Source organism: Hyla sarda, chromosome 4 (genome assembly GCF_029499605.1).
Source record: "Hyla sarda isolate aHylSar1 chromosome 4, aHylSar1.hap1, whole genome shotgun sequence".
In the NCBI taxonomy this organism is placed as follows: Eukaryota; Metazoa; Chordata; class Amphibia; order Anura; family Hylidae; genus Hyla; species Hyla sarda.
Genome location: NC_079192.1, coordinates 168,231,325 through 168,245,140, shown reverse-complemented (window position 1 = coordinate 168,245,140; position 13,816 = coordinate 168,231,325). Strand labels below are relative to the sequence as shown.

Genomic DNA, 13,816 nt, shown 5'->3' with positions numbered 1-13,816 from the left:
TAGTAAACAAATATTTAGAATTTTTCAAGAGTGGTGTAGGTCAGCAATTTTTCTACACTTAATTTGTCTGGTGGTATTGGGGGAGATTTATCAAAACCTGTCCAAAGGAAAAGTTGCTGAGTTGCCCATAGCAACCAATCAGATATCTTCCTTCATTGTTCATTAAAAATGAAAGAAGCAATCTGATTGGTTGCTATGGGCAACTCAGCAGCTTTTCCTCTGGACAGGTTTTAATAAATTTCCCCCATTGTGTGGATGCACCAAAATTTTTTTAATGTTGCAGGACTGGTGATAAATATGGTCACATTTGTCTTAAAGGGGTATTCCAGGCCAAAACTATATATATATTATATATATATATATATATATATATATCTATATATATCTCAACTGGCTCCGGAAAGTTAAACAGATTTGTAAATTACTTCTATTAAAAAATCTTAATCCTTCCAATAGTTATTAGCTTCTGAAGTTGAGTTGTTGTATTCTGTCTAACTGCTCTCTGATGACTCACGTCCCGGGAGCTGTGCAGTTCCTATGGGGATATTCTCCCATCATGCACAGCTCCTGGGACGTGACATCATCATTGAGCAGTTCGACAGAAAACTTCAGAAGCTAATAACTATTGGAAGGATTAAGATTTTTTAATAGAAGTAATTTACAAATCTGTTTAACTTTCCGGAGCCAGTTGATATATAGAAAAAAGGTTTTGCCTGGAATACCCCTTTAAATTCCACTTCATTGTACCACTTTGTATGGTTCCACCTCTGTGACTTTTTCTAATGCTGTCTACAGCCAGTATTGTAAGGGCCAGGGCTGAAGTAACTTTGGCACAAGGGCTTTACGACTTTTTACCAAAAGTCGCACATGATAAATTCATGATTCCTGCAGAAAAACTACTTTATTTTGATATACCTACACAATCATGGGAAAATAGTTACTTTTTAACGACTTTTCAAGTAGACTAACAAATTAAGAGGAAAAATATTTAGTCTATATCCAATGATAAACTCCCCCCATATATTTTAAAGGCTTTGCACACCTTTAAATGCATTCTTTATTATTGCTTTGTACTTAAAAAAAACTTGATCATTGCGGATTCCTAGCAATTTAAGAACAGCAGCCCTCAAAAATGGCCTGTGGATATGTGGAGTAGTGAGTCACGTAAGCACACTACAACTCTATTCCTCCAGGGACAGCTGTTCTTGAGATCACTGGGGGTCCCAGTGGTCAGACACACAATGATCACATATTTATCACCTATTCTGTGGCTATTTAACAAACAATTTTAGTGAAAAAGCCCTTTAAGCAGCCCGGCCCTGTCTCCTGCACACTTGGAAAAAGTTTTACCACCTATTGTATGACATTTTTACATGCAGTTTCAACTGTGTAAAAATAGGCTGACATACTCCCTTTAAAAGCTATGGACAGATAGCCTTTTTTTTTTTTTTTTATCTAAACTAAATGTAATGGTGGGAATTTATCATTGCTTTTAGGCTGCTTTGGTGGTCTAAATTTGTTGCCCAGTTTGCCTCAGATGCTGTTTACAGACTTTTCATTATGACTTTTGCTTTAAAAGCTTGTTCACAAATTGCGGAGCTATGCCATAGTCTGGTTGATTTTTTGCAGTGACCAGGAATTTAGGTTTGATTGTCGCAAAGCCCTCATTTTGTCACAAATCTACACCAGCCGTGGCTTGGCTTACAAAACTGGCTGTGGACAGCATTATTAAAAAGTCCCATTTTGCTGCATGGGTTAAAAATCTGCAGAGGGGCTTCATACAAAGTGGAGTACTAAAGTAATAAATGGGATCAGCACAATATTGATCACATGTCCTGCACCATTTAATACATTTGGTGCATGATCAGTTTCCGCCACACAAATTAAAGGTGTAAAAAGACGTTCACCTACACCCCTCTTGACGAATTCCCCCCATTGTTTCCTCTTTTTTTTTTTTTAAATGTATGCCAAGTAGACACGCTTACGTTGTGAATAATAATTTCCGGTTATGACATTTATTTTTTATAATCTATGGTCCTTGGGTTTAACACATTTCTTTAAGTATCAAATATAGACTGTTCAGTGCCTCTAAGGCACCGGTGTTCTCATAATATGGCCTACTTTTCAGGGCCCACACCTTGCTCTATATAACTACCTTTTGTTTGTCGCATACCTAAAACCTGTCAGTTGGAGGCCCACCTATACCAGTGACATATTTAGTCTATACTATTAAAAGGTTGCTACAGTCAGCGCGCAGCACAGTAGGGTGTGAATGACTACGTCTGATGTTTTACAGCACAAGAAAGGCTTTCCATAAAGCGCTTCTCAGTACAAGTTCTAGTCTCCAATCCTTGGGTGCCTGCACAATAGTATGGTCATTGTTACAAGCATCAAAAGCACCATCATTACACCTACTTACCTGCAAAGAGGAACATGCACAAATGCTATCATGTGATCAATCCCATTTCTGTCATATTACAGTTATGCATGGATATTTCCCCTACTGCAGCTATTCATGGGAAGTATTAGGCCTGGTAATCGCATTAGTTTGTTCCTGTTTTGTATCCATGTTCTGCCCAGTTCGCAGAACAAGGTGATTTCTTTACTTCCTCTTACATCCCCTTCCGTCCTTTCCAATTGTTCATTCATTAATTTCTTTAAAAAAAATTTAAATCTATGGCCTGAGAGGGAATATTATGTTGCATTACACTCCTCTACCCTGGTAGGAGCGTGTAAACACAAACAGCAGCTGAAATCTTCATAAAAAGCCATCCAAATCCCAAAAGGCAAATTCACACCTACGTGTCGGATCCATCACCACATGGAGCAGAAGAACCAGCGACTCATGCTAGGCTCCAGGGTGTTCCCTATTGGTATCCATCAAATAGGAAGAAAAGCGCTGTTGTCTAGTATGGAAGCTGCTCCGAATTGTCCAGACAGATGTGAACACAGTCCAAGTGCAGTATAGTGCGGCACAGTGTACATTCATACTTACCTGTTTTATTGTATTAAAGGGGTACTCCGGTGAAAACCTTTTTTCTTTTAAATCAACTGGTGGCAGAAAGTTTAACATATTTGTAAATTACTTCTGTTAAAAAATCTTAATCCTTCCAGTACTTACTAGCTGCTGAATACTACAGAGGAAATTCCTTTCTTTTTGGAACACTGATGACATCATGAGCACAGTGCTCTCTGCTGACATCTCTGTCCATTTTAGCAACCATGCATAGCAGATGTATGCTAAAGGCAGCATGGTGGCTCAGTGGTTAGCACTGCTGCCTTGCAGTGCTGGGGACTTAGGTTCAAATCCCACTAAGGACAACAATAAATAAAGCATTATTATTATTATAATAACGTCAGCAGAGAGAACTGTGCTCGTGATGTCATCAGAGGGCATTCCAAAAAGAAAAGAATTTCCGCTGTAGTATTCAGCAGCTAATAAGTACAGGAAGGATTAAGATTTTTTTAATAGAAGTAATTTACAAATATGTTTAACTTTCTGCCACAAGTTGATTTAAAAGTAAAAAGGTTTTCCCCGGAGTACCCCTTTAAGGTGCCTTTGCAAAGTACAAACCTTTGTTAATCTGATATAAACATGGAGGATGCCCCAGCACTTACATGAGCATCACGGCCCTTGAAACAGGTTATTGGCAAAAGTGCTGGGAGTCAAAGTCCCAATGGTTTTAGATGATGGTCTATCCCAGTGTTTCCCAACCAGTGTGCCTCCAGTTTTGAAAAACTACAACTTCCAGCATGCCCGGACAGCCTTTGGCTGTCCGGGCATGCTGGGAGTTGTAGTTTTGCAATAGCTGGAGGCACCCTGGTTGGGAAACACTGGTCCATCCTAGCATGGATGACTCCTTTAACATACTGTTCTTGGACTGGTTTCCCTTTATAAATAGATTCAGATGTCAGTATTTCAGCCACTCACCAGCTGGCTACACAGCCTGTTTTCTAACAATCTGAAAGAGATTAACCAAACCTAGTGCAAGGAATAGCAACCGGTCAGGTTTCGGCTTCCAATGTAAAAGTATCCCAGAAAGATAAGAGCTGGAATCTGGCAGGTACTATGGGCAAATGCTCCACTTGTCTTCTACTGATAAAGCCGATTGATGCTCCACAGGCAGTGTAAAGACTGCCATAAACAGAAGTCTGCACTCAGCTAAATGATCTGAATGGAAACCATAGGGATCAAGATGCCGCCACAATAACACAATGCATAACATTTCCTAACATATCGGACTGGGCATATCAATACAGCAATAAATAAATTCATTAAATAAACCCTACCTTTAACTTACAAATAAAAATTATTGCAGATATATAACTGGTAATAAAAAGGAAATGATAATTCTCTTCTCTTTTGGATCCACGCTTGCCACAAATGCTGTATCCGTACACGTTTGTAGATAAAACACAGTAGTAGATACAAACGAGAAGAACACGTTCTTCCTTATGATCCACACTTGGCTTAAAACCTGACCAAAAATGCATGTGTGGTCAGCCTTATGATACTTTATTTCAAAATAACTCCAGTATAGAAGAGGTTGTCCAAATCATATGGGGAAGATCCTCTGTTCACGACCCTCATCTCACAACTACAGTGATGATCATGGCCTGCCCTTCTATTACACTATACATTTCAAAGGGCACTATGTAAGACATAAGGACGACCTGTGGTCACTAGAAATTGACCTGGTGCTACCTATAGATAGCTGAGGGGGCTGATCATATACTTTTTGCATGTTTATTCCCCCCCCCCCCCCCCCCCCCCAAGCCCAGTTACGTATTTATTAACCTTCTGTAGACCCTTTGAGGATCTTGGTAATTATACTGTGTCATGTTTGCCCGGCTTACTGTGACCTGCTGTGTGCATATTTAAGGGAAATCTGTCATCAGCATCAGCATCAGCTGCACCAAACTGCCGGTACAGACAGGTAGTGCAGGTGACAATGATAGCAACCATACTTACCTGATCCAGTCCCAAGCTCAGTTTCTCCTTCTATCTTCCTCTGTTGTTCTTGTTCAGTTTCCTGACATCACCGCTGCTGTTTGCTAGCAGTAGGACCCAGCAGAGAAGCAGCAGCAGTGACGTCAGGTAGCTCCACCCATTCTCCAAGTCAGCCCAGAACTAAATCGGCAGAAGATAGCAGGAGAATCAGAGCATGGAACGGGAACAGGTAAGTATGGTTGTCATCAGTGTCACCTGCACTACCTGTCTATAGGTTAGTGCAGGTGGTGCTGATGACAAATTTACTTCAAAGTTTTATATTTATATAGCTCCAGCCAGTGCATAGAGAACAGGATCGGGCAAGATGCAGAAAAATATTATTCCCTTTACTGTACAAGCAGCTATAACACACTCAGCAGCTCAGATCACGTTCAAGCACTGACAAGAGTTCCTTTAAAAATGAAAGAAGCAATCTGATTGGTCTGACTGGAATCGTTTTGGGCCACTGCTCCATTGTTCCTCTGCACAAGGGTTGATAGATCTCCCCCATTGAGCCTGAAATATTATTGAGCATGACCTCTTCTTGCAAAAATTTACACCTGCTCTCTCCACTGTCAGTTTTGAAAATTGTTGAAAACAAAAAGCGTTATGGTTAACTGGGAGTGGGTGTGGTCTACAACTTTTAAATAGATTTAAGCGGCCAACCAGCTTAGGGTGAAGGAGGTTTACAAAGACTTACTATGAGACTGGCCCTAGTGGGAGTGGAGAGATCTAGGGGAAATTACGGTAGATTGTAAACTGCTTGACGGAAAAACTGATGATGTTGACTATAGACTATGACTGTGCTATATAAAGCACCAAAAACAAACAACATTGCATGGCTCGGGATGGTAAACACATGCTAAGAAATATTGCAGCGCATAATAAAAGTTAATAGAAAAAAGATGCACAGAGTTACTGTGAGGCAAAAATAACAAAAATTACAGCCTTTCTAGCCTTTACCAAGCTGGACAGCTGGAATTTCAGAAAGTAGCTGACTAGTGAGTGACATACACATCCCCGGGGAGCACACACCGACAGCCACAGACCTCCCCCTTTCTCAAGATGAGACACTGCCCTGCCATTGTGGTAATCGCATGAAGCAAGGCTGAAAAGGGCTGCCCCAGGCAACATAGGGGGCTTTCTGTCTCCATCTTGGGGATACTTAAGTGATGTGTATCAGCACACACACTAAATCTTTAAGGAATTGTGAACATTACATTAAAAATAATAGGGGAGGGGGGGGGGGGGGGGGTAGAGCTCAGGGTGTGTCTATGGTGAGGGACACAGTAATAAGATCCATTCCACTAAAATACAAACTACATGCATGTATAGACACATCACTCCCACAAGCCTCTCTCCACTGCTATACCATAGTGAGAATATAAGAAGGTGCAATATAACGTAACCTATGTAAGGATTCCAAAATTACTGGCGATAGGATAACACAAAGTGCTAATGTTTCCTACAGAGGGAGCAAACATTACTACACAACGGGATACCTGATAATGTTCACAATAGATCCGAGCACAAGGACAAATGGCATAGCTTGTGTACACTGCTATAAGGTCTCAATGGTCACCGCAATAAAGATAAATCAACCGGAATTCCAAAATCTTTCAAATAAAGATGAATGTAATATTTGCTCACAGACAATACAGAGGAGTGCCATACAAATATTGGAGGAACACAAAGCATCTCCCACAAAAGTTTCAACCAAAAAATGCTGAAATCCTTGGTATTGCTGACCTTTTTGTTACACCAGGTTTCATGCATGAGGACCATCATATTGATATCCTATACCAGAAACTACATCTTGCTGAGCATAGCCCCAGAAAAGGCCGGCCGGGATTACCTGCCTACACTAGGGCTGCAACTAACAATTTGTTCAATTCATCTGTGGAAAAGACCATCTGTAAGTAAGATTAGGTAGGAAGTTAATAAGGGATCTGTACCAAAGTGCGGGAGGGAGTTTAGGGGGTTGCCCCACCTGGTAACTTTCAGCTTTTCCCCCTTGGCCTGTTTGCAGCAGACAGACGTGTTCGGAAAAGCCGAAATCAGCCGAAGCATGGAAGTTACGCCAATTCCATAACTCACATTGATTTAATAGGAATTGTGAAAACTCTGTAAGCTACTTAAACATCGTGGCTTGCAGCGCTTCAGATTTTGCATAACTGAGTTACAGAATTGGCGTAACTTCCCTGCTTGCACCAAAAACCTTGCACATGCCTTACATCACATTTCTTAAAAGTTTTAGCCTCATTCACATTTACATCAGAGGCTCAGTTTTGGGCCTCCATCACTGATCTGGATGGTCCGTTGCACAATGGACACAGATCTTACTGACTTCATGGGGTCTGTCTGGTTTCTGTTTATTTGGCAGGATCGGACCAGAGAAAAAAAATTTAAAAAAATATTATATATCTCAGTATCAGGTCCTGTTAATGAAATTATCCCGATAGGACCTCCAACATTGATGTGTACACCGCACTTGACAAGGGGTGTGGATTACCAGCAAAAGGGGCAGCCTTTTACTGAAAGACGTGCATCAAACTGGTAACTAATTTTGGCAAAAATTAAGCCAATCAATACATGTTATAAAGTTAGACAACAATATTTAAATATGTGCCATATTTATCATACGACATGAGTTTGGCAATATGCTTTAGGCTCACTAAATCTGAAGGTCTAACTCCTCAAGTCACTGAATGTAAGGGCCTATTCACACATCACTGTCCTCACATTACAACAGATTTGTTTCAGAAATATCTGCAATGGTCCTATTCAACTGAGTTTGCAGAAATCCACACATTAGCTGCAGAAACAAATATTTTTAAATATACAGGAATCAGTGAATTGAATTGGGCCAATCCACATCCAAAATGCATAGCAGAAATCTACCCTTACAATTTCTGTATATTTCCCCCATCTTTTGAGAAGTATGCTATGTGCACATTTCCTTAGGGTGGTCTCCCACAAGAGTAATAGGTGGAATTATGCGTCTGTATTACAGCCACACATCTCGACCTAACTTCGGGTCATTAGATTCGAGGTTCAGGCCAAGATTCACAGCCATAAGAGAGACCCAAATACACTGCTTAAAAAAACTAAAGGGAACACTAAGATAACACATCCTAGATCTGAATGAATGAACTAATCGTATGAAATCCTTTCATCTTTACATAGTTGAATGTGCTGACAACAAAATCACACAAAAATTATCAATAGAAATCAAATTTATCAACCCATGGAGGTCTGGATATGGAGTCACACTCAAAATCAAAGTGGAAAACCACACTACAGGCTGATCCAACTTTGATGTAATGTCCTTAAAACAAGTCAAAATTAGGCTCAGTGGTGTGTGCGGCCTCCACGTGCCCGTATGACCGCCCTACAACACCTGGGCATGCTCCTGATGAGGTGCTGGATGGTCTCCTGAGGGATGTCCTCCCAGACCTGGACTAAAGCATCCGCCAACTCCTAGACAGTCTGTGGTATAATGTGGCGTTGGTGGATGGAGCGAGACATGATGTCCCAGATGTGCTCAATCGGATTCAGGTCTGGGGAACGGGCGGGCCAGTCCATAGTATCAATGCCTTCCTCTTGCAGGAACTGCTGACACACTCCAGCCACATGAGGTCTAGCATTGTCTTGCATTAGGGGGAACCCAGGGCCAACCGCACCAGCATATGGTCTCACAAGGGGTCTGAGGATCTCATCTCGGTACCTAATGGCAGTCAGGCTACCTCTGGCAAGCACATGGAGAGCTGTGCGGCCTCCCAAAGAAATGCCACCCCAAACCATTACTGACCCACTGCCAAACCGGTCATGCAGGAGGATGTTGCATTTTGTATGCTTTTTTTTTTGCTAGAAACTGTGGCCAAATGTTAACTAAAAGTCAATATTAAAATATAAAAAAATGTCATTGAAACAATGCTATTGGTTTGTGGCATTTTCTGGACTTTTGCTGCCTTATTTTTTTTCCACATGATAGCATGCTATGTGTATGGTATTTTCCCTACTGGCTACTCTACAGGAACAGAAAATCTGCATGTTAGGCTACATTTACAACTTCTAACTAGTTTACATTTCAGAGATCCATCCGCATACTGACAAAACCATTTGCCGATGTATACTGCAGTATACCTGTGCCATGTCTTTTGAGTTCAGTGAGCAGTGAACCACTACTAGTAACTACATTTAGTCCTATTCCGAAGGGTATATAGTAACAATTACTAGTAAATTATGTGTAATCCACAGCAGTATATGTTGCTATACCATTCCATCAGTATGTGGTATACAGTCTAGTAATATAAACACAAATGTAATAAATAGTAAAAAAAAAAAAAAAATTCAGAAAAACCATGTTAGAAATGCATACATTTTAAATGTGTTTCTAAAAATAAAAAAAATTTTAATTTTAGAAAAATTCCAAAAAATAAGACTGTTCGAGGGTGGTATAAAGGGGAAAAAACAGATGCAACTACAACATTTATATTCAATAAAACATTGGGAAACTGGTGGTCTAAGGATATCTTATTGAAAAAAAAATTATATATTGATGACTTATTCTTATTGCCTGATAAGAAATAAGAAGGCAGCTAGATTTGCACACACAAATTTGATCAACTGATCGGCAGGGGTGTCGTAAGAAGGACCTTTGCACCAACCTATAATTGATGGCTTACTAAATGTGGGCACAAACCTCCACCATAATTGACAATGGTTAAGGATAGTGGGCTAGGTCTATGGTACTACATTGGTTCTGACTGATAGAAATGTGTTCCATTGGTTGGAACAGAAACAGCCCTCAATCCTTTACTTGGCTGTCACTTAAACTATTTTAACACAGCATCTTGCAGTGTCCATACATCGTCAATGTCAGAATTCCCCAACGTATAGTATAAAAGCTCATACCCTAAAAAAGAAAAAACCAAAAGTACATTAAGTTTATGCAGTGTAGTATACTTTATGTACTATATGCTGCGATACTCAATACAGGATATTAAAGTAAACCTTGACATAAGCTAGCTGGGCAGATCAAAATGACCCCCAATGGGTAATACACTGGAAAACGGGCCCTGAAAATGTGGTGTGAAGAGCCTAAGAAACTGTACAATGCTTCCACTTAAAGGGGTAGCATAACCAAGTACCTCATCGAAAAATGAATCCAGCCCAGTGATCAGTACAGGTCTGGCTTCTGGAACACCCAGGGAAATCTAGTATAACACATCAACCATTTATGTTCATGGTTGTCAATGTATGCAAGAATGGCTCATCTGCCAAGGCCAGTGCCACTTATATGCCACTTTTCTCTGAACCATGAAGGGCCATCCTGAGTGCGGACCCCCTCAATCACAGGGTATATGAGGCAGCAGCACCACACACGAACAAGATTTATAACACTGAATTATCTTCTACAATCAAAACCATTGTTGTAAATATATTTCAAAAATATCAAAACAAAGATCAGTGAATTTCCAAAACAACCAAGCTTTAGTAACCTGATTTAGGCCCCTTTCACACTGCCGTTGTGACCTGGCAGGCAACGGATGTTAGAGAATGAGGGAAGAATAGCGAGAGAAACATTAGTGCTTGCAATGTCTTTTTTTCCCGCTACAAAAACAACGCTGCCCGACTGACCCGATTATAGTCAATGGGATCCATCGGGAAATGTTGCTGCCCGTTGAGCCCCGTCCCGATAGACGTTAAGGCAAAAAAAAAAAAATAATAAGAGAGCCTAGCGGCTGTTTTCGGGCTGGATGCAACAGCAGTGTGAAAGTAGAATTACCATAGAAGAAGAAATACCAAAAGAGATGAGGATGCCTGCTGTCAGACATATAGATTCAGCTGCATTCTGAGATAAAGAACTTTATACTTTTCTATTTTTAATTCTGCCAAAAAGCAGATGAAGACACAACCACCAGCAAGTTCAGAGGATTATATTAAAAGAAACAGTTCAAGGATTTTGTGATGTGATTATTTTGTGATCGTTTAGTATCAGGACAAGCCCTTTGTCACCTATATGTCAACACACACAAGTACCGGCCAGAGATATAGAAAAGGCTCACACCATTGTCTGCAGGAACACTACAGAGGATCTGCCCTGGGCCTATGTAATGTAACATGACAACATAAACTTCACTGACATCGGGATGTTACAATGTGTAGATAGGAGTCCAGCATGAAGGGCAATGCTATATAGAGTGGATCTATAGGTCAGATCCTAGGTACAGTTACAGTATACATACACTTCACATCCTAAGTACAATTCCTGTATACTATACATCAGATTATTTATACATGTACAGTTCCTGTATACATACACATCAGATCCCATACACAGTAATTGTATACATCCGATCCCATACACAGTTATCCCATACAAAGTAATTGTATACATCCGATCCCATACACAGTTATCCCATACACAGTAATTGTATACATCCGATCCCATACACAGTTATCCCATACACAGTAATTGTATACATCCGATCCCATACAGTTATCCCATACACAGTAATTGTATACATCCGATCCCATACAGTTATCCCATACACAGTAATTGTATACATCCGATCCCATACACAGTTATCCCATACACAGTAATTGTATACATCCGATCCCATACACAGTTATCCCATACACAGTAATTGTATACATCCAATCACATACAGTTATCCCATACACAGTAATTGTATACATCCGAACACATACACAGTTATTGTATACATCCGATCCCATAGTTTCTGTATACAAACATCAGATGCCATGCAGCTACTGTATACACATTAGACCCTATACACAGATACTACACACACACACTAGACCCTATACACAGATACTATACACACACACACACACACACTAGACCCTATATACAGATACTATATACACATTAGACCCTATACACAGATACTGTATACACATTAAACCCTATACACACACACACACACATTAGACCCTATACACAGATACTGTATACACATTAAACCCTATACACATACTATAAACACATTAGACCCTAGACACAGATACTGTATACACACATAGACATCAAACCATTAGGTACAGTTTATATACAGACCCTATATACAGATACTGTATACACAGGTACCATATACACATTAGACCCTATACATAGATACTTTATACACATTAGACCCTATATACATACACAAACCATATGTACAGTTCGTGTATATACAGACCCTATATACACATCAGACCATATGTACAGTTCGTGTATATACAGACCCTATATACATACACATCAGACCATATGTACAGTTCGTGTATATACAGACCCTATATACATACACATCAGACCATATGTACAGTTCGTGTATATACAGACCCTATATACAGATACTGTATACACATTAGACCCTATATACATACAAACCATATGTACAGTTCGTGTATATACAGACCCTATATACATACAAACCATATGTACAGTTCGTGTATATACAGACCCTATATACATACACATCAGACCATATGTACAGTTCGTGTATATACAGACCCTATATACACATCAGACCATATGTACAGTTCGTGTATATACAGACCCTATATACACATCAGACCATATGTACAGTTCGTGTATATACAGACCCTATATACACATCAGACCATATGTACAGTTCGTGTATATACAGACCCTATATACACATCAGACCATATGTACAGTTCGTGTATATACAGACCCTATATACACATCAGACCATATGTACAGTTCGTGTATATACAGACCCTATATACATACACATCAGACCATATGTACAGTTCGTGTATATACAGACCCTATATACACATCAGACCATATGTACAGTTCGTGTATACATACACATTAGATCCAGCAGGCTTGTCACACACAGACAGCACTTGTCATTCACTGACACATCCATGCAGTTACCTGGAGGGATAGATGTCCAGGATCTCCCATTGAATTGGGGCGACGTGTGGGGGAGCAAGGTGGGTGAGGCAGGGGCAGAGACCGGGGAGGGTGCACTCCAAGATGGGATCACAGAGGAAGGGGTGGGCTGACACCAAGGAGCCCTGCAACATGCAGGAGAGTACAGGGACAATGCATGCAGAGCAAGGACCACTGCGAGAGATGTATGCTACTTCTCCAATAACGGGGCCGGGGAGGCAGGGGTTAATAGAAGGCAGGAGAGTGTGCGTGTGTGTCAGCGGGCGTGCACGGAGCGTTTCCTGGCGGTATCCGTATGTATGGAGCGGCCCGGGATGGGAACCGTAGCAGGCTCAGGGAGGAGGGCAGGCCTCCGTTCAGTTGTCTCTGCAGACGCGGCCCTGACAGAGGAAACGGTGCCAGGTCCGACCACCAAACCGCGCCTGCGCGGCCAGAGCAGGGGTGCAGGGCGTGAACCGCCCCTCCTCTCCCCGCCACATTGTGGATGGCAGAGGCGTTTGTACGTCTGGCTGGAGAGGTGACGCAATTTTAAGGCGACGCAGCTGGATGGTGTAGTAACCACAAGGCTAAAGAGATGGCTAGAGTCATTTTACAACATTCTGTTCTGTTCAGAGCCATTCATACTAGCGATGTGTGGGGTCGCACTAGTCCTCAGTATAGAGCTGGTGTTATACACGGGCTATTTCATGTCACATGCTACTATTGAGCTTTCCTCTAAGGCTATGTTCACACTTATCCATCATCAAATTCTGTGGTATCTGTCAGCAACCCAGCTGAATGAGATGCTGACAGTGCTCTGGTCTCCAAACTGTAGACCAGTGTTTCCCAACCTTTTTCAGCTTGGGGCACCCCTTGGAAATGGGGTGTAGAGGAGTGACAGATGGGTG

At 41.0% G+C, this 13,816-nt stretch overlaps 1 protein-coding gene across 1 annotated transcript in view; it reads right to left on the bottom strand.

The window, feature by feature from the left end:
• CSK (C-terminal Src kinase) overlaps positions 1 to 13,401 on the bottom strand; it is a 111,704-nt gene extending 98,303 nt beyond the window's left edge. The window contains exon 1 of the mRNA XM_056572681.1: positions 12,912 to 13,401. The gene's annotated coding sequence lies outside the window, so the exon portion shown is untranslated. The remainder of the gene's footprint in view (positions 1 to 12,911) is intronic.
• Between the last annotated feature and the right edge of the window lie 415 nt (positions 13,402 to 13,816).